The 20,258-nt window shown below is 35.1% G+C and overlaps 1 protein-coding gene across 1 annotated transcript in view; it reads right to left on the reverse strand.

Moving 5' to 3' along the window:
* LOC131432501 (tetratricopeptide repeat protein 28) overlaps positions 1 to 20,258 on the reverse strand; it is a 463,091-nt gene that overhangs the window by 386,535 nt on the left and 56,298 nt on the right. The window contains exon 2 of the mRNA XM_058598819.1: positions 10,645 to 10,697. The gene's annotated coding sequence lies outside the window, so the exon portion shown is untranslated. The remainder of the gene's footprint in view (positions 1 to 10,644; positions 10,698 to 20,258) is intronic.

Consider the following 20,258-nt stretch of genomic DNA (forward strand, 5'->3'; position numbering starts at 1 on the left):
AAATTTTGAAACGACTTCAAACATCCTTTTCCGAAATTTTTTCTGCAAAACTGTTTCCAGAATATACAACACGAGTGTTGAAGAGCATATGTTTTCATCGATTTATTAGTTTTCAGTTGGTTTGACGCGTATGCACGGAATGCATAAGAACGCAGGTTCGAGTCCTGTCTCTGAGCGTATCTTTTTTAAAAAAAATCTTCTTTTCTGTAAGTTCTTCATTCATTTGGATTCTCTAATATATGTCTCCACTCAGTCATTGCAAAAACTGATATGTTTTTATATTGTGCGAAAACCAAAGTTGGATCTTAAAAAAGGTTGACGTAAAACCGAGGTTTTGGTTCACATAAGAGATGCCAGATTGAATTTGCTTGCAGGTTCGTGAAATTAAATGTTTTCAATAACATTTCAAAAGTCAATTTAAAATTTAACAATAAATGAAATCTTTATAAAAAACTGCGGGTAAATAAATATCTGCAGCGTTAAAAATCTGTGATATTAATGAAAAATCTGCAAAGATGGCATCACTGGTTTTCATACGTTGAGCTAAGGGAAATGGACTGTGCAAAAATTTTTTGGCAGAATTGTAATCAAGTATAAAATGTGGAATAAGGATTGTGTCTAATTTTAAGTCGATAAAAATAATCCTCCCAGTTGAAAGTCCCTCACCGAGAAATTTTGAATGATTTCCATCACTTTTGTTTTCGAATAATGTCGAACGCATCATTCTCAGTAGGCCTCGCCAAAACTGGACGCGATAAAAATTGTTCTGTCAAGTTTTTCTGTGAAATTTCACGACAGAAAAAAAAATCAAGAACCGTGGAACAGCCTGTGTTTGGATATCGGCACAGTATCAACTTGGACGTGTTGCTGAAGCAGCAAGCAGAGCAGAGACGTCTAGCGTTGATTTTTCCGGATTCGATTGGATCGTTACCTCTTCGGAACATTGCTGTTATCGTTCCTGATCATTTGGATGAGAGTTAACAAAGCTAACTCACCGTGACTGGAAGACGTATCAAATTCAATTTAGTGTATCTTTAATTAAGTATTCTTTGTTTCCTTATTTTTGTGTTATCTTTAAGTTTAGTATTTGTTCTTTACTTTCATTTTATTAATTTCACGTGAATTACTTTAATTTTTTTTTTTTTTACGTGAATCCATCTAAATTCATGCTGAAATCATTATAATGGATTTAGATTCAATGGAACCGATGGATACTATCAAAAAACCTAGACTTAAAATTTATCCCTCTATATCAACCGGACCATGGGTGGTGTATTTCCGGACCAAAGGAAAACCATTGAACATTTTGAAAATTTCACAAGATCTTACGAAACGATTTTCGGCCGTGACCAAAATTGAAAAAATCAGACCAGATAAATTGAAAGTCGTTGTTTCCAATGTACAACAGGCAAACGATATTGTTAGATGCGAGCTGTTTGTTCCACTGTACCGCGTATACGTGCCCGCTCATGAAGTGGAAATAGACGGGGTGGTTACGGATTCGACGCTGACATGCGAGGATTTGTTGAATTATGGAACTGGTGGCTTCAGAGATTCTTTACTTCAGAAAGTGAAGATACTCGATTGCAAGCAATTGAGCTCAGTATCAATCACTGAAGACGGAACCAAGTCTTATCTCCCGTCAGCGTCGTTTCGAGTAACTTTCGCCGGGTCCGCTTTACCTAACTTCGTCCTCTTGGACAGGGTTCGTCTTCCTGTTCGTCTATTTGTGCCACGTGTTATGAACTGCATAAAATGCAAACAATTAGGTCACACCGCTTCTCACTGTGGTAATAAAGATAGGTGTGGTAAATGTGGAGAAAATCATGAGGACGAATCGTGCAGTAGAAATTCTGAAAAATGTGTCTACTGTGGGAATACTCCTCATGATATCTCTTCATGTCCAACATATAAATCACGCGCAGATAAACTGAAAAAGTCTCTTAAAGAGCGTTCCAAGCGTTCATATGCTGAAATGCTAGAGAAAGCTACACCACCGACCAATACTAATCTCTTTACTTGCTTGTCAGCTGACGAATGTGAGTCTGACGATCCCCAAGAAGGTACATCTTCTACTGTGCCTAGAAGTTTTAGGAAGCGAAAAAATATTTCGTCCAACAAACTTCCTTGTAAAGGCCCGAAGATATCTTCTCAAGGACCATCAAATACAACATCTAAACTTAGTGCTCCAAAAAAAATCAAAGCAATTTGCTCCAGGTCTAGGAAATCTTAGATCCGACAAGGAGTATCCAGCACTTCCTGGAACATCAAAACCCCTCAGTGTTCCACGAGATCAGTCAGAGAATCAGACCAGTGCTGGGTTTATAAAATTTTCCGACATCGTGGAGTGGATCCTATCTACTTTCAACATGCCTGATCCTTTTAAAAGCTTTGTGATAGCTATTATACCCACAGTTGAATCATTTTTGAAGCAGTTGACTGCAAAATGGCCCCTCCTTTCAGCGATCATATCCTTCAATGGCTAAATCATTGAAAGAGATTAAGGATTTGATCACTGTTCTACAGTGGAATTGCAGAAGTATCATTCCTAAAATAGATTCTTTTAAATTCTTAATAAACAACTTACAATGTGACGCATTTGCTTTATGTGAATCATGGTTAACTTCTGAAATACCCCTCAACTTCCACGATTTTAACATTATTCGCTGGGATCGAGAAACCCCGTACGGAGGAGTACTTTTAGGGATCAAAAAGTGCTATTCCTTCCATCGTATTAACCTCCCCTCGATACCAGATATTGAAGTTGTCGCATGTCAAGTCACAATGAAAGGCAAAGACCTTTGCATTGCTTCCGTCTACATTCCCCCAAGAGCCTCGATTGGGCACCGACGGTTTTGCGATCTCATAACTCTCCTTCCTGCACCAACGTTAGTTTTAGGAGACTTTAACTCTCATGGTACGGGATGGGGCTGTCTTCATGATGATAACAGATCAACTTTGATCTATGATCTTTGCGATAGCTTCAATATGACCATTTTGAATACGGGAGAAATGACACGGATTCCTGCACCACCAGCGAGACCAAGTGCACTGGATCTTTCCATTTGTTCGACATCGCTAAGGTTGGATTGCAAGTGGAAGGTAATCCCTGAACCCCACGGTAGCGATCATTTGCCGATCGTAATTTCAATCACTAGCGGATTGAGATCATTGGAGACAATCAATGTTTCGTATGACCTCACACGAAATATTGATTGGAAATACTACGCAAATTCGATATCTGAGAAACTAGCTACAACACAAGAACTTCCTCCGGAGGAAGAGTACACATTTCTGGCTGACTTGATTCTCGATACCGCGATTCAATCTCAGACCAAACGTGTACCCGGCGCGAAAACTTACATCCATCCTCCCAACCCGTGGTGGGACAAAGAGTGCTCAGAGCTGAAAGTAGAAAAAACTTCAGCTTTCATCGCGTTTAGAAAAAATGGAACACCAGATAACTATCGAAAATACGCGTCGTTAGATTTTAAAATGAAAAGCATAATTAAAGCTAAGAAACGCGGTTATTGGCGTCGGTTCGTAGAGGGATTGTCGAGAGAAACATCAATGAGCACTCTTTGGAATACGGCCCGACGAATGCGCAACCATAATACCACGAACGAAAATGAGGAATATTCTCACCGCTGGATATTCGATTTCGCTAAAAAAGTATGTCCTGACTCTGTTCCGGAGCTGAAGATCACCCACGTCACGTCATCAAACAGGAACGACACATCGTTTTCAATGGTAGAGTTCTCACTTGCGCTCCTGTCATGTAACAATAAAGCTCCGGGGCTAGACAGAATCAAATTCAACTTGTTGAAGAATCTGCCTGACACCGCCAAAAGACGCTTGCTGAATTTATTCAACGAGTTCATAGAGGGTAATATTGTACCACACGACTGGAGACAAGTAAGAGTGATCGCCATTCAAAAACCAGGGAAACCAGCCTCCGATCACAATTCGTATAGGCCGATTGCTATGCTTTCCTGTATCCGAAAATTGTTCGAAAAAATGATTCTATTTCGCCTAGACAATTGGGCCGAGACTAATGGTTTGCTTTCAGATACACAATTTGGCTTCCGCAAGGGGAAAGGAACGAACGATTGTCTTGCGTTGCTCTCAACAGAAATTCAAATGGCATTTACTCGTAAAGAACAAATGGCATCAGTTTTCCTAGATATCAAGGGGGCTTTCGACTCAGTTTCTATAAATATCCTGTCTGAGAAGTTGCATCAGCATGGTCTTTCGCCAGTTTTGAATAACTTTTTGTATAATCTATTGTCCGAGAAACACATGTATTTCGCGCATGGTGATTTGTCGACAATACGATTCAGTTACATGGGTCTTCCTCAGGGCTCATGCTTAAGCCCCCTTTTATACAATTTTTACGTGAACAACATTGATGAATGTATCAATACATCTTGCACGCTAAGACAACTTGCCGACGACAGCGTTGTGTCTATTATAGGACCCAAAGCTGCCGATCTTCAAGGACCATTACAAGATACTCTCGACAACTTGTCATCATGGGCTCTTCAGATGGGTATCGAGTTCTCTACGGAGAAAACTGAGTTGGTTGTATTTTCAAGGAAGCGAGAACCAGCACAATTACAGCTTCAACTAAGGGGTGAAACCATAGCTCAGGTCTTCACATTTAAATATCTCGGGGTCTGGTTCGACTCCAAGGGAACCTGGGGATGTCACATTAGGTATCTGAAACAAAAATGCCAGCAGAGAATAAATTTTCTTCGTACAATAACTGGAACTTGGTGGGGAGCTCACCCAGGAGACTTAATAAGGCTGTACAAAACAACGGTACTGTCTGTAATGGAATATGGATGCTTCTGCTTCCGATCCGCCGCGAACACCCATTTCATTAAACTGGAAAGAATTCAGTATCGTTGTTTGCGTATTGCCTTAGGTTGCATGCAGTCGACTCACACGATGAGTCTCGAAGTGCTCGCGGGCGTCTTACCGTTGAAAAATCGATTCTGGGATCTCTCACATCGATTGCTAATCCGATGCGACATCTTGAATCCGATGGTGATTGAAAACTTCGAAAGGCTTATCGAGCTCAATTCTCAGACCCGTTTCATGTCCTTGTACTTTAATTTCATGGCTCAAAATATCAATCCTTCTTCATATATTCCAAACCGTGCTCATTTCTTGGATACTTCTAATTCTACTGTGTTTTTCGATACATCCATGAAAGAAGAAATTCGTGGAATCCCGGATCACGTACGCCCTCAAGTGGCCCCAAATATTTTTAATAACAAATTCAGAACAGTCAACTGTGAAAAGATGTTTTACACTGACGGATCAAACATCAACAGGTCCACTGGCTTTGGAATCTTCAATCAGAACATCACCGCTTCTTACAAACTCAGTGATCCGGCTTCAGTTTACGTCGCAGAATTAGCTGCTATTCAGTACACCCTCGAGATCATTGAAACCTTGCCCAAAGACCATTACTTCATCGTCACGGACAGTCTAAGCTCAATAGAAGCTCTCCGGGCGATGAAACCAGGAAAGTATCCCCCATATTTCCTGGGGAAAATAAGGGAACATTTAAGAGCTTTATCTGAGCGGTCTTATTTAATATCGTTAGTCTGGGTCCCTTCGCATTGCTCTATTCCGGGCAATGAAAAGGCAGACTCATTGGCTAAAGTGGGCGCATTGGAAGGTGATATTTACGAAAGACCAATCTGCTTCAACGAATTTTTCAGCATTTCTCGTCAGAAGACACTCGAAAGTTGGCAAGCTTCATGGAGCAATGGAGACCTAGGACGTTGGCTATACTCTATAATTCCAAAGGTATTGACGAAGCCTTGGTTTGAGGGGATGAAAGTGGGTCGCGATTTCATTCGTGTGATGTCCCGACTTATGTCTAATCACTCCGAGTTGGGTACGCATCTCTGGCGAATTGGCCTCGCTGAAAATGGTATCTGCGCTTGTGGCAATGGTTACCACGACATCGAGCATATTGTGTGGTCATGTGCCCTGAATCGTTTCGCAAGATTACAGTTAAGAGACTCCCTTTGGGCCCGAGGTAGGCCACCAAATGTGCCGGTGCGAGATGTACTAGCAAGTCGCGATTGCACTTATATGTACTCGATTTACATCTTTCTGAAAAATATTGGTTTATCAATCTAGTTACTGCTTTTCTTTATTTACATCCTTTACAGTTCACCTTTCCCCAAAATGCCATATGGTGACGTACTGATTGGTTTTTGGTAATCACACATCGGAAATTTTGAGCCAAAATGAAACGAAGATTACACGAAGACTTTGAAGTTATTACATTATTATTATCTGTTTTTTGTTGTTGTATATTGTTTGAGTGTGTATGTAACTATTTGTTTTTTCCATACTAACCTGGAGTAACCGCCAGTAATTCGGCTCCCTTTTTCAACACTAACCTTAAATTTTCTATAGTTTAACCATAAATGTATTCCCCACTCTTTATCTCTCCCACCAACCTTGTATGTGTATGTATATATGTTAAATAATAATTGTAATTATATTGTACGAAAAAATACAATACAGACTTTGGCACCTCTGAGCTAAAGCTATGTGCCATATCAAATAAACGATCTGAAGAAAAAAAAAAATGTCGAACGCATCATGGAAATAGTTTACAATCAGAACTTGACAAAAATGGGATCGGGATTGACAAATAAATTATGCCTAAACAACCGTCTGCGGCTTTCTTGACAGTCGGCTCCGTTGCAGGTGATGATTGCCCCGAAGTAACATGAGTAAATATTAGTACATTAAAAATATGTAGCACGGCCATTGACAGACGAAGAGCGAAAAGGGGGAAGAAAGAGAGAAAACGAGTCGCAAACGTCCCGAGCGGACGAAAATCTCTGGCAGAAAAAAATAACGTTGCAATAAAGGTATAATTTTACTGTTATTAACGAATCAAAACGCAATGATAATAAACACAATGGAACATCAACGAAACGAATTGAGCTGCCGGACCCCCATCGTTGGGCTCGAAGCCGGTGAATCGAGACACTCACATACGAATCAAGCCGTTGGGGTCCATTTTTTCTTCCATTTGGTCTTCGATCTGTCGAAGGAAAAACCCTAAAAAAAGTATATACTTAACCGAACGGCCGACTAATGATTTATTTGATGTCACTCAAAAGTGACAAAACTGATTCTGTTGTTACAATTAAAACATAAAAAAATTGAGAGAAAGTTCAAAAACTAATTTTACCCTTCTCTTAGCGTTGGTAAGAGGAGCGTTCGCAATTGTTCTAAATAAGTGGATAGGGTCAAGGCAGAAATATATAGCGGGAAAGGTAGAATTTCCCATCCAGTATTGTCCACCTTGTGTCTTTTTTACCGGAGCCGAAACAGGAGACCGATCGTTGTCGTGATGTAACACTACCGACTCATTCCCGATCGTAGTTATGTTCTGGCCGCTTTAATGAGAATAAGTCTTATTTCAACAGTGGACGAAAATAACACCAAAAATATGATCGAAATTCGATAACTTCTACGGGTCAGGGTAATTTCACCAGAAGGGTCGTTTCGCCGAATCCTTCAATTGTCTTAATATTGTAATTGAAATTGATTCTAAATAAAGACAAATGAAAAATGATAGTATTTATGTCTGTTTTGTTGACCTACAATCGTACTTCTGAAACAATTCACATTTAAAATCGAAATGACCCTATTCCGCGAAATGTCCTTTTCGCCAAAATGACTCTTTTGACGAAATGACCCACTCCCAATTATCTCATAATTTAGTTCAATTTTCAGGCTGAAGATTATGATTATAATCGCTTGCTTTTAAGGCCCTAACTCATCGCTTATACAGGTGAGATACTGACCAGAAACGGCAGTGTTTTCAGATTTCAGTGACTGCTCGTAGAGGCACGCTACGACGCTACTAAAAAATACCATCACTGCGAAGTGACTGAAAACCGTAGCCAGCATTATTCAACTTATTCTTCTCGTCAGAGGAAAACACGTTCTAACGGATTCAATAGCGAATGAGCCTTAAATTCCGATCAGCTTTGTGCACCATTCGTACCAAATCAGTGACAATTTTCACCAGCAGAAGCTTCGCATTCAGAGAAAAGTTATTCGAGCATATTTGAAAAAATTCAACAATTCGGTCCTTTTTGGGACAAAACATCGATCCTAAACAGTTTCTTTTTTGGCATTAAAAATGCCTTACTCTTCACTATACGGGGCCGGGTGTCAATTAAAAGTTTCAAAAATAGCCGCGTAACCTTTTTGTGTCATAATTTTGATCGTTAATAACTCGGTCATTTGTTGATGGATTGTTATAATTTAACAACCAATCGATTCGGAAACTTTTAACTTAAACATGTATGACGACGTCGTTTCAGTATTTCAATGGCATACTATTGAAAAAATGGTTGGAATCGACCTATGTTTTCATCCACCAATCCCTGCTTTACAAAATGACGTCAACTTATTGTTCGGCATAGGAGGCTTTGCGTCATGCATAAAAAACACCACATCGTTCTGCGTAGTATGAAGAGAAATCTATAAATATAGGCTGCACAATATTTCTTTGCCTAGTTGATCTTTGACTGCGAATGAAACAAGTAGCTCGTCCAGTGAGCTGATGACTGGATTGTATATGCGTTCACTTGCTGGATTGTCGCTTTTGCATTATGTGTTGGTGAAACTTCCTGCTGTCTGCACAACACCGCTTCGTGTTCGCTTGAATATCTTATATATCATCTAGCTATTGAAGAACCGAATCAGCATGGTTATCGGTTCTTTTGAAACATCCCATGTATTTAGCAAGTTGTTGGTCGATTTTGCCATTAAAATGCCTTACACTTCGCTTCCCGAGACTGGGTGTCAAATTAAAACATGCAAAACTAATCGCGTAACAATTTTCTGCCATAATTTTGAACGCTCATACCTCAGTTATTTGTTGATGGATTTATATAATTCAACAACCAATCGATTCGGAAACATTTAACTTAAACTTATGAGTAAACGTCATTTGAATATTTCAATTGCATTCCATTGAAAAATTTATTTGAATTGAGTATTTTATTTTGGTTCTCTGGTAACTATCAGGCTAATTTAGTATTATCGGCAATAGATCTAATTCGGATCTAATTTACAGCGCTTGTTCCTCGATGATTTGTTAATGGAATTTCCTCATTTAAATGATTCCAAAGCTTCAATATTGTAAGCTTAAAAATGTTTTAATTTGTCAACGGATCGGTTTGCATACTTAAATCTCCATTCCCATACGAACAAAACGGTGGCGCGAAAATGGATTCAGTATAAAGTTGTGTTATTATGATAATCATAGAAACTTCTTCTTCATTATATGTGACTGAACAAGTTGTTGTCCCACCAGGTATTAAACGCTTCAAAAGATTCAAAATTAAATTCTGAAACTTATCTAAAAGCGGCCTCCTCGGTTTGGTAGTATAAATGAGTTCCACAGGCTCACATATACAGTACAATTAGATACAATATCATATAGTATCAAAGATAAACTAAAGGTAAGTTTACTTGCGATTTTACATGTATCGTTTGAATAGCAACCCTCGTAGAATTTGGTTAACCGCCAGTTTCAGTTCAATTATTATTTGCTTCAAAACACGCGTTGTAACTATGACAATGTTCATTCATGTGTTAATAACATCAAGTTACAATATGAACAAAATTTCTGAATTTTGTTGCGTATCCATTTCGTATATTCCTAATATGCCAAAGCGAAAATCAATGTAAGTAACTAAATATTTTATGCGGACTGTTTCACATTTTTCTTCCTCGTATTGTTGCCATATTATTTACCGACACTTTCCGAAAATTATCGACGATTTTGAAGAAGGATTAATAAAATTACACTATTACTGAGCTTACTGGTACAACATTTTTCGTTAAAATAAATAAAATCTTCTCTTGGATCGATTAACTGTTTATAAAATTAATAAGTTTGTATGTTTCTCGAAGATTATTGTCATAAAATAAAACAGTTTAATTTGTTCAGGATTAAATCTTTAGGTTGTTTGTATCTAAAATTGAGCTTTCAAGTAACTTTGAATTCTAGTTAAAGGACGTTATTCAAAATCTTAACAATGTAAAAAATTGTGGAAAGGGATCAAAATTGAATATAATTAATTATCAAGAAAAAATCTAATTGTCAATTTTATCATTCGCCAACAATCTAAGCGCTTAAACTAGAGCAAGTTTGTAATTAGTCAATTGAAAAAGTTTTTAGTTTAGTGTATCATCATCTCTTTATTTTTGTATATATTATGAAGACCTTAGAAACGTTCCATTTTTAATGTTATTGTGCTCGGTCGTGTCTTGAATACAACCCTCTAATTTTTTTAATATTGGTGAGTTTTGCCGGGTTATTTATTTATTTATTTTTTATCCTTTCGCCCTGCCTTTTTGACTATGAACGAGTAATGAAACAAGTACTAAAAAGAACCTTTTCTTTCAGTTTGAGTTAGTATTGATTTAATTCGCATAGCGGGCTGTTCTCCGGTCTGACATTTTTGAACTATCACTTGTGAAAGAGGTTTCAAATTTGTAGGTCTGACATTTTTGTACTATCACTTGTGTAAGAGGTTTCTAATTTGTAGGTCTTCTGACTTTGAAAACAAATGGACTTACCATTTGACTCGAAGAAGTATGTCGACGGCGTGGCATAACTTGACAAGAAGAGTCTGTAAAATAAACAAAATATACTGTTAAATAAAGGGTGATTTCTTTGCTGGTATCTTTTTGGCAACACTGTTTTTGACAGATCACGCGTGAATCGTGTCTTGTATCATTGTCAAACTTGTTCAGTTTAGTCTATAATTTAATCATGAATCTACTAACGAACGAACAACGCTTGCAAATTGTTGAATTTTACTATTCAAATTCTTGCTCGGTTAAGAGATTAAGAGATCCACTTTTTTATCTAAACATTGTTTTCAGCTGATTTCTGGTTGAATGAATACGTCAACAAATAAAATTGCCGTATCTGGAGTGAGGACCAGCCAGAAGCATTTAAACGGCGTCAACTGCTTCATTCTACAAGCTTAGAAAAAAATTTATGTCTCTATTTTTAGCTATATTTCCAATCAAATTTTCGGAGCCAAACTGCCAAGAAATTAAGAAATCAAGAAATCAAGAAATCAAGAAATCAAGAAATCAAGAAATCAAGAAATCAAGAAATCAAGAAATCAAGAAATCAAGAAATCAAGAAATCAAGAAATCAAGAAATCAAGAAATCAAGAAATCAAGAAATCAAGAAATCAAGAAATCAAGAAATCAAGAAATCAAGAAATCAAGAAATCAAGAAATCAAGAAATCAAGAAATCAAGAAATCAAGAAATCAAGAAATCAAGAAATCAAGAAATCAAGAAATCAAGAAATCAAGAAATCAAGAAATCAAGAAATCAAGAAATCAAGAAATCAAGAAATCAAGAAATCAAGAAATCAAGAAATCAAGAAATCAAGAAATCAAGAAATCAAGAAATCAAGAAATCAAGAAATCAAGAAATCAAGAAATCAAGAAATCAAGAAATCAAGAAATCAAGAAATCAAGAAATCAAGAAATCAAGAAATCAAGAAATCAAGAAATCAAGAAATCAAGAAATCAAGAAATCAAGAAATCAAAAAATCTAGAAATCAAAAAATCTAGAAATCAAGAAATCGAGAAATCAAGAAAACAAGTAATCAAGTAATCAAGAAATCAAGAAATCAAGAAATCAAGAAATCAAGAAATCAAGAAATCAAGAAATCAAGAAATCAAGAAATCAAGAAATCAAGAAATCAAGAAATCAAGAAATCAAGAAATCAAGAAATCAAGAAATCAAGAAATCAAGAAATCAAGAAATCAAGAAATCAAGAAATCAAGAAATCAAGAAATCAAGAAATCAAGAAATCAAGAAATCAAGAAATCAAGAAATCAAGAAATCAAGAAATCAAGAAATCAAGAAATCAAGAAATCAAGAAATCAAGAAATCAAGAAATCAAGAAATCAAGAAATCAAGAAATCAAGAAATCAAGAAATCAAGAAATCAAGAAATCAAGAAATCAAGAAATCAAGAAATCAAGAAATCAAAAAAATCAAGAATTCAAGAAATCAAGAAATCAAGAAATCAAGAAATCAAGAAATCAAGAAATCAAGAAATCAAGAAATCAAGAAATCAAGAAATCAAGAAATCAAGAAATCAAGAAATCAAGAAATCAAGAAATCAAGAAATCAAGAAATCAAGAAATCAAGAAATCAAGAAATCAAGAAATCAAGAAATCAAGAAATCAAGAAATCAAGAAATCAAGAAATCAAGAAATCAAGAAATCAAGAAATCAAGAAATCAAGAAATCAAGAAATCAAGAAATCAAGAAATCAAGAAATCAAGAAATCAAGAAATCAAGAAATCAAGAAATCAAGAAATCAAGAAATCAAGGAATCAAGAAATCAAGAAATCAAGAAATCAAGAAATCAAGAAATCAAGAAATCAAGAAATCAAGAAATCAAGAAATCAAGAAATCAAGAAATCAAGAAATCAAGAAATCAAGAAATCAAGAAATCAAGAAATCAAGAAATCAAGAAATCAAGAAATCAAGAAATCAAGAAATCAAGAAATCAAGAAATCAAGAAATCAAGAAATCAAGAAATCAAGAAATCAAGAAATCAAGAAATCAAGAAATCAAGAAATCAAGAAATCAAGAAATCAAGAAATCAAGAAATCAAGAAATCAAGAAATCAAGAAATCAAGAAATCAAGAAATCAAGAAATCAAGAAATCAAAAAATCTAGAAATCAAAAAATCTAAAAATCAAGAAATCGAGAAATCAAGAAAACAAGTAATCAAGTAATCAAGAAATCAAGAAATCAAGAAATCAAGAAATCAAGAAATCAAGAAATCAAGAAATCAAGAAATCAAGAAATCAAGAAATCAAGAAATCAAGAAATCAAGAAATCAAGAAATCAAGAAATCAAGAAATCAAGAAATCAAGAAATCAAGAAATCAAGAAATCAAGAAATCAAGAAATCAAGAAATCAAGAAATCAAGAAATCAAGAAATCAAGAAATCAAGAAATCAAGAAATCAAGAAATCAAGAAATCAAGAAATCAAGAAATCAAGAAATCAAGAAATCAAGAAATCAAGAAATCAAGAAATCAAGAAATCAAGAAATCAAAAAATCTAGAAATCAAAAAATCTAGAAATCAAGAAATCGAGAAATCAAGAAAACAAGTAATCAAGTAATCAAGAAATCAAGAAATCAAGAAATCAAGAAATCAAGAAATCAAGAAATCAAGAAATCAAGAAATCAAGAAATCAAGAAATCAAGAAATCAAGAAATCAAGAAATCAAGAAATCAAGAAATCAAGAAATCAAGAAATCAAGAAATCAAGAAATCAAGAAATCAAGAAATCAAGAAATCAAGAAATCAAGAAATCAAGAAATCAAGAAATCAAGAAATCAAGAAATCAAGAAATCAAGAAATCAAGAAATCAAGAAATCAAGAAATCAAGAAATCAAGAAATCAAGAAATCAAGAAATCAAGAAATCAAGAAATCAAGAAATCAAGAAATCAAGAAATCAAGAAATCAAGAAATCAAGAAATCAAGAAATCAAGAAATCAAGAAATCAAGAAATCAAGAAATCAAGAAATCAAGAAATCAAGAAATCAAGAAATCAAGAAATCAAGAAATCAAGAAATCAAGAAATCAAGAAATCAAGAAATCAAGAAATCAAAAAATCAAAAAATCAAAAAAATCAAGAATTCAAGAAATCAAGAAATCAAGAAATCAAGAAATCAAGAAATCAAGAAATCAAGAAATCAAGAAATCAAGAAATCAAGAAATCAAGAAATCAAGAAATCAAGAAATCAAGAAATCAAGAAATCAAGAAATCAAGAAATCAAGAAATCAAGAAATCAAGAAATCAAGAAATCAAGAAATCAAGAAATCAAGAAATCAAGAAATCAAGAAATCAAGAAATCAAGAAATCAAGAAATCAAGAAATCAAGAAATCAAGAAATCAAGAAATCAAGAAATCGAGAAATCAAGAAAACAAGTAATCAAGTAATCAAGAAATCAAGAAATCAAGAAATCAAGAAATCAAGAAATCAAGAAATCAAGAAATCAAGAAATCAAGAAATCAAGAAATCAAGAAATCAAGAAATCAAGAAATCAAGAAATCAAGAAATCAAGAAATCAAGAAATCAAGAAATCAAGAAATCAAAAAATCTAGAAATCAAAAAATCTAGAAATCAAGAAATCGAGAAATCAAGAAAACAAGTAATCAAGTAATCAAGAAATCAAGAAATCAAGAAATCAAGAAATCAAGAAATCAAGAAATCAAGAAATCAAGAAATCAAGAAATCAAGAAATCAAGAAATCAAGAAATCAAGAAATCAAGAAATCAAGAAATCAAGAAATCAAGAAATCAAGAAATCAAGAAATCAAGAAATCAAGAAATCAAGAAATCAAGAAATCAAGAAATCAAGAAATCAAGAAATCAAGAAATCAAGAAATCAAGAAATCAAGAAATCAAGAAATCAAGAAATCAAGAAATCAAGAAATCAAGAAATCAAGAAATCAAGAAATCAAGAAATCAAGAAATCAAGAAATCAAGAAATCAAGAAATCAAGAAATCAAGAAATCAAGAAATCAAGAAATCAAGAAATCAAGAAATCAAGAAATCAAGAAATCAAGAAATCAAGAAATCAAGAAATCAAGAAATCAAGAAATCAAGAAATCAAGAAATCAAGAAATCAAGAAATCAAGAAATCAAGAAATCAAGAAATCAAGAAATCAAGAAATCAAGAAATCAAGAAATCAAGAAATCAAAAAATCAAAAAATCAAAAAAATCAAGAATTCAAGAAATCAAGAAATCAAGAAATCAAGAAATCAAGAAATCAAGAAATCAAGAAATCAAGAAATCAAGAAATCAAGAAATCAAGAAATCAAGAAATCAAGAAATCAAGAAATCAAGAAATCAAGAAATCAAGAAATCAAGAAATCAAGAAATCAAGAAATCAAGAAATCAAGAAATCAAGAAATCAAGAAATCAAGAAATCAAGAAATCAAGAAATCAAGAAATCAAGAAATCAAGAAATCAAGAAATCAAGAAATCAAGAAATCAAGAAAACAAGAAATCAAGATTACAAATAATTAAAGAATCAAAAAATATAGAAATCAATTCCGAATTTCTGTACAAAGACTCTTTAATGTGGAACTACTACTAAATCATTACTTATGAAAAAAATATTATTTATTGTTAATTTGCTTATAATATATTTTAACTCTTTCAAAAGTACAGGGTGTACGAAGTACGAAACATTTCGAATTTAAAAATGCAATAATAAAAAAACGTTGATCACTGATTATATATTAATTTGAAAGATTGATTCATGAAATTTATTTATGGATAATGTTTGGGTTCAACAGGACGGCGCTACGTGCCGCACAGCCAACGAAACAATCGATGTTCTGCGAACAGTCTTCGAAAAACGAATAATCAGCACATTTGGTCTCCGAAAAGCTGCGATTGGACGCTTCTGGATTATTTTCTTCGGTGAGCGGTCAAAGATAAATGTTACGCCAACCATCCAGTAACAGTTGAAGACCAACAAGCATAAAATTCAAGTTGCTATTGATGACATAAACCCAAATCAATAAAAAAATTACTGAAAAATTGGGTGGATCATATTGACTACTGTCAAACCAGACATGGGGGTCACTTAAACAAAATTTTTCTTCAAGAATATTTCATAAATCAACCTTACAAATGAATGTATAATGATTGAAATCTATCAAATTGTTTTTTTTTATTATTGCATTTTTACATTCGAAATTACGTACGGTTAATGGTTACCCTAGACTCGTCATCTATTTAAAAATACTCGTGAAATTGAAATCTTTTTACTTATCGCCCTGTGATTCCCAAAAACCGACAGTGTTCTATGAGATCGTAAGACCTTTTATTTGAGTCTAAGTTTGATGTTGGCATATTTTGCCAATAATTGTCAAAACACTATTTAAAATTGGCGACAAAAACGTGCCAATTATCTCAAAATGTTTTAAATTGACTGGCTTTAAAGACCTCATATTAACAAGATATCCCGCTCTCAGATTTCCCGAACAAATCATTGGCAACATAATTTTTATGCGAGCATGGCACCCGCCGAAGAGTCCGCATCGAAACTCGCAGATAGAAATAGGGACAAGAAATGTCAAATTCATGCCCGCCAAACTAGCAGCACTGCGCATCCATACAATTGACATGATATGTTGAATGTGATGCCGTGCGATGGCGTTGCTGAACTGAAGATTGCTTTCGCTCAAAGCTGACAGGGTCTGCTAGCTTCAAAATGGTTTCATATTTCATGTTTCAGAGGGCCTGTACATAGTCTCAAAATTGTCCAAAACTTGATTGCAGTTTGTCTCAAAGCTGTTATTATTTATTATCAAATTGATTCAGAGTAGTCTCGAAACTATCTCTCAATTGTTTTGAATTTAACTACAATTTTTTTTAAATATATGTTACAATTGAAAAACAAAGGTATGGCTTTGGTTTTAATACCAATGCAAACAAATTCGAGAAAACATAGATGAATTTATTATTTAATATATATATTTTTCCATTTCTTTATACTTCTAAGTTCTTCTTTCTAAGGGATCCTTGGAAATTCAAAGTGATATATGCAATTCAACTCAGCTAGATGAGATCGGAGATGCACATCTCAAAGATTTTTTACCTCTAAATTTTCTCGGAGATGGTTGAGTCGACTTAAACAGCCTAGGCTTGTTTGAAATCTACTAGTAAATTGTGTATAAAGTTAGAAGATCAAATAGCTGTCACTTCCGGTTCCGAAGACGGTATAAGTGACGTAACCGACTAATGGCGTTATTATTTTTAACTGCTCCTTTTTTGTTAGAGATTTCTGAACAAATTTTATCAAGTTTAGGCTCGTTTAAAGGCCACTATTGAATTGTGGAAGTTCTTAGATCAAATTGCTTCTGGTTACGGGTATTCAATGGTATAAGTGACGTAACCGACGAAATGTGACCTTTCTTTAATCGCTAAAACTTCAAAATTTCTGGCTGAAGCCGATTTCAATACGTCTAGGCTCGTTTGAAGGCTACCATTGAATTGTGGAACAAGATCGAAAATCAAACGGCTGTCGCTTCCGGTCCCGGACAAGTAATGGTAGAAGTGGCATAACCGACGAATGGCGATGTTTTTTTTTTACTCCTCATTTTTCTTAGAGATTTCTAAGCCAATTTTATCAAGTTTAGGATCGTTTAAAAGCCACTATTGAATTGTGGAAGTTTAAAGATCAAATGGGTTCTGGTTACGAAAATTCAATCGTATAAGTGACGTAACCAACAAAACGCGTTGTTTCTACCTTTCTTTTATCGCTAAAATTTCTCAGAGATGACTGGGGCCGATTTCAAAACGTCATGGATCGTTTGAAAGATCGAAGAACTAACGGCTGTCGCTTCCGCCTCCTTTTATCAAACTTAGGCACGTTTGAAAGCTACTATTGATACATTGATCAATTTTGAAAAATAAATTGCTGTCCATTCCGGTATGAAGGTATAATGGTATATGTGACATAACCGACTAACCACTAATTTTTCATGGGCTAAATTTGTTCGAAGATGACTCAACGAATTTCGATAAACTTAAGCTTAGTTAAACGCTATCTCAGAATCGGCAGAGTCGATTTTAACAAACGTAGGCACGTTTGAAATCTTCATCAAGTTTGATATAAGTGAAGTAACCGACAAAACGCGTTGTTTTTTTACTTCTCATTTTCGTTAAAGTAAACGAGTTTAGTAAACTTAGGCTCGTTTGGAAGTTACTATTGAATTGTGGAAGTTTGAAGATCAAATGGCTTCTGGTTACGAAAATTCAATGGTATAAGTGACGTAACCAACTAACCTTTCTTTTATTGCTAAAATTTCTCAGAGATTTCTGAAGTAATGGTATAAGTGACGCAACCGACAAATGACGTTGTTTTTTACCACTCAATTATCTCAGAATCGGTAGAGTCGATTTTAACAAACTTAGCCACGTTTGAAAGCTGCTTTTGATTTATTGATCAATTATGATTAAATTCAAATTGCTGTCACTTTCGGTTCCGGAGATATAATGATAAAAGTGACGTAACCGACAAAACGCGTTGTTTTTTCACTTCTCATTTTCATTAGAGATAGCTGAACCGATTTTAGTAAGCTTAGGCTTGTTTGAAAGCTACCATTGCATTGCGGAAGTTTGAAGATCAACAGGTTCCTGGTTACGGAGATTCAATGGCATAATTAACGTAACCGACGAAATGTGATCTTTCTTTAATCGCTAAAATTTCAAAATTTCTGGCTGGAGCCAATTTCAACACGTCTAGGATCGTTTGAGAGGCTACCATTGAATTGTGGTTCAAGATCGAAGATCTAACGGCTTTCGCTTCCGGTTCCGGAGAAGTAATGGTATAAGCGACGTAACCTACAAATGGCGTTACCGCTCAATTCTTTCAAAAATGGCATAGCCGATTTTAACAAACTTAGGCATGTTTGAAAGCTACTTTTGATTTATTGATCAAGTTTGAAAATCAAATTGCTGTCACTTTCGGTTCTCAAAATATTATGGCATATGTGACGTAACCGACTAACCGCTCATTTTTCAGGGGCTAAATTTTTTCGAAGATGACTCAACGAATTTCGATAAGCTTAGGCTTATTTAAAAGCTACAATGTCATTGGTTATTGGTCAAGTTTTGAAGTGTTATGGTAAATATTTCCTACTCGGGATATAAAATCTCATATGTGACGTAACCGACAAACCTCAGAGTTTCTCAAAGCGCCAACATTTCCCGGAGATGCCTAAATCGATTTTGAAAGACTTAAAGCTACTATGAGGATATTTGATAAACTCACAATATAAATAGTCGAGGATAGAACTTACAAATGTTTTAATGAGACTATTTAAAAGGCAGTAAAAAATTATTATCACACCTATAGATAAATTAAGAACGGTTTAAAAATATCCAATCATGTCGTTTATTTAATCCCGGGTTTAAAAATGTTTAATCAGTTTTCTACATTTTTCTCTTTCAGCACATACTGCACAATTAAGAAATTCCGAGTTACACCAATGTGAAAAAAGTGTAATCTGAAGTTTCTTTTTCAGAAACCAGTTTTGACTCGAACAGGTCTTTGCATACGTGCAAAACTAATAATTTCCTACACTGAAGAAATGTGTACAGAGACGTCTTCTTGACCATAGAACAGAAGATTGGTTCAATTCTTTTAAAAATAAGGATTTTTTTTATAGTTTCAACCGACAGCCCAAGCTAACTAATTACCATATATTTTTATCTGAGCACCTGAATTTCAAATACGAATAAATCCACAATTCAAAGTGCCTTGGGGAAACCACGGAGAAAAAACGGCTGTCCTCCGGTGTGTTTAGCCTCAAGTCGCAATTTCCTCGGTGAAAAGAAAAAAAAAGTCGTGCCACCCAGGAGCTAGGCGGATCGGAACAGGAAAATGAATGCACGTCACTAACGAAGCCTACTTTATGACGCCAACAAATAATACACTGAACCAATTTGGCCGGCTCGTTGCACAGCGGCTTTGTTTTGCCTCCCCAGTTGGAGCATTAAAAATTAATATAAATTATCAAATTGATTGCCTTCCGAATCACAAATTGTGAGGAGTCCCAGCAGCAGGTCTTGTCTTTCGTATTTTTTTGTTTACCGGTGTGTTCTGTTTTTGTGTTCTCTTCTTCATTACGCCATTTTTCGCGCGGTAATTAATTTATATAGCTCGAATAAAGAATTGCGGAGGAATTCGCCGTCCCGCGCATGTCACTGTTTCCGGACAGGGCGGAGCAGACAGAGATTCGACATGTTTCGAAATATCGCCACAATGGACAATTACCACCTCACTGTCTCTCTCTCTCTCCCGCTCTCTTGAGACAGTCAAAAATCATTTGACTTGGTGTAAATTTTTTCGCGCTTCGGTGACTCCACCCTCCGGACTCGGCAACCGAAACTGTTGAAATTATTAATCACACAAACTGTGATGTTATCTTTCAACGCCTTTCGTGGGTATGAGCCGGAAGTGCCCCACTCTCCCGATTGCACCCACAAACACGGACTACTAGATCATCATCAACGGCAATCTGTTGGGTTATTCGGTCTGCCACAGATAAGCGAAATGAGAGACACTAGGACGCTGGCGCGGAGACCGCGAACCGGACCGAAGATTAATTGTCATTC

The sequence above is a fragment of the Malaya genurostris genome, chromosome 2, assembly GCF_030247185.1.
Source record: "Malaya genurostris strain Urasoe2022 chromosome 2, Malgen_1.1, whole genome shotgun sequence".
Taxonomy (NCBI): domain Eukaryota; kingdom Metazoa; phylum Arthropoda; class Insecta; order Diptera; family Culicidae; genus Malaya; species Malaya genurostris.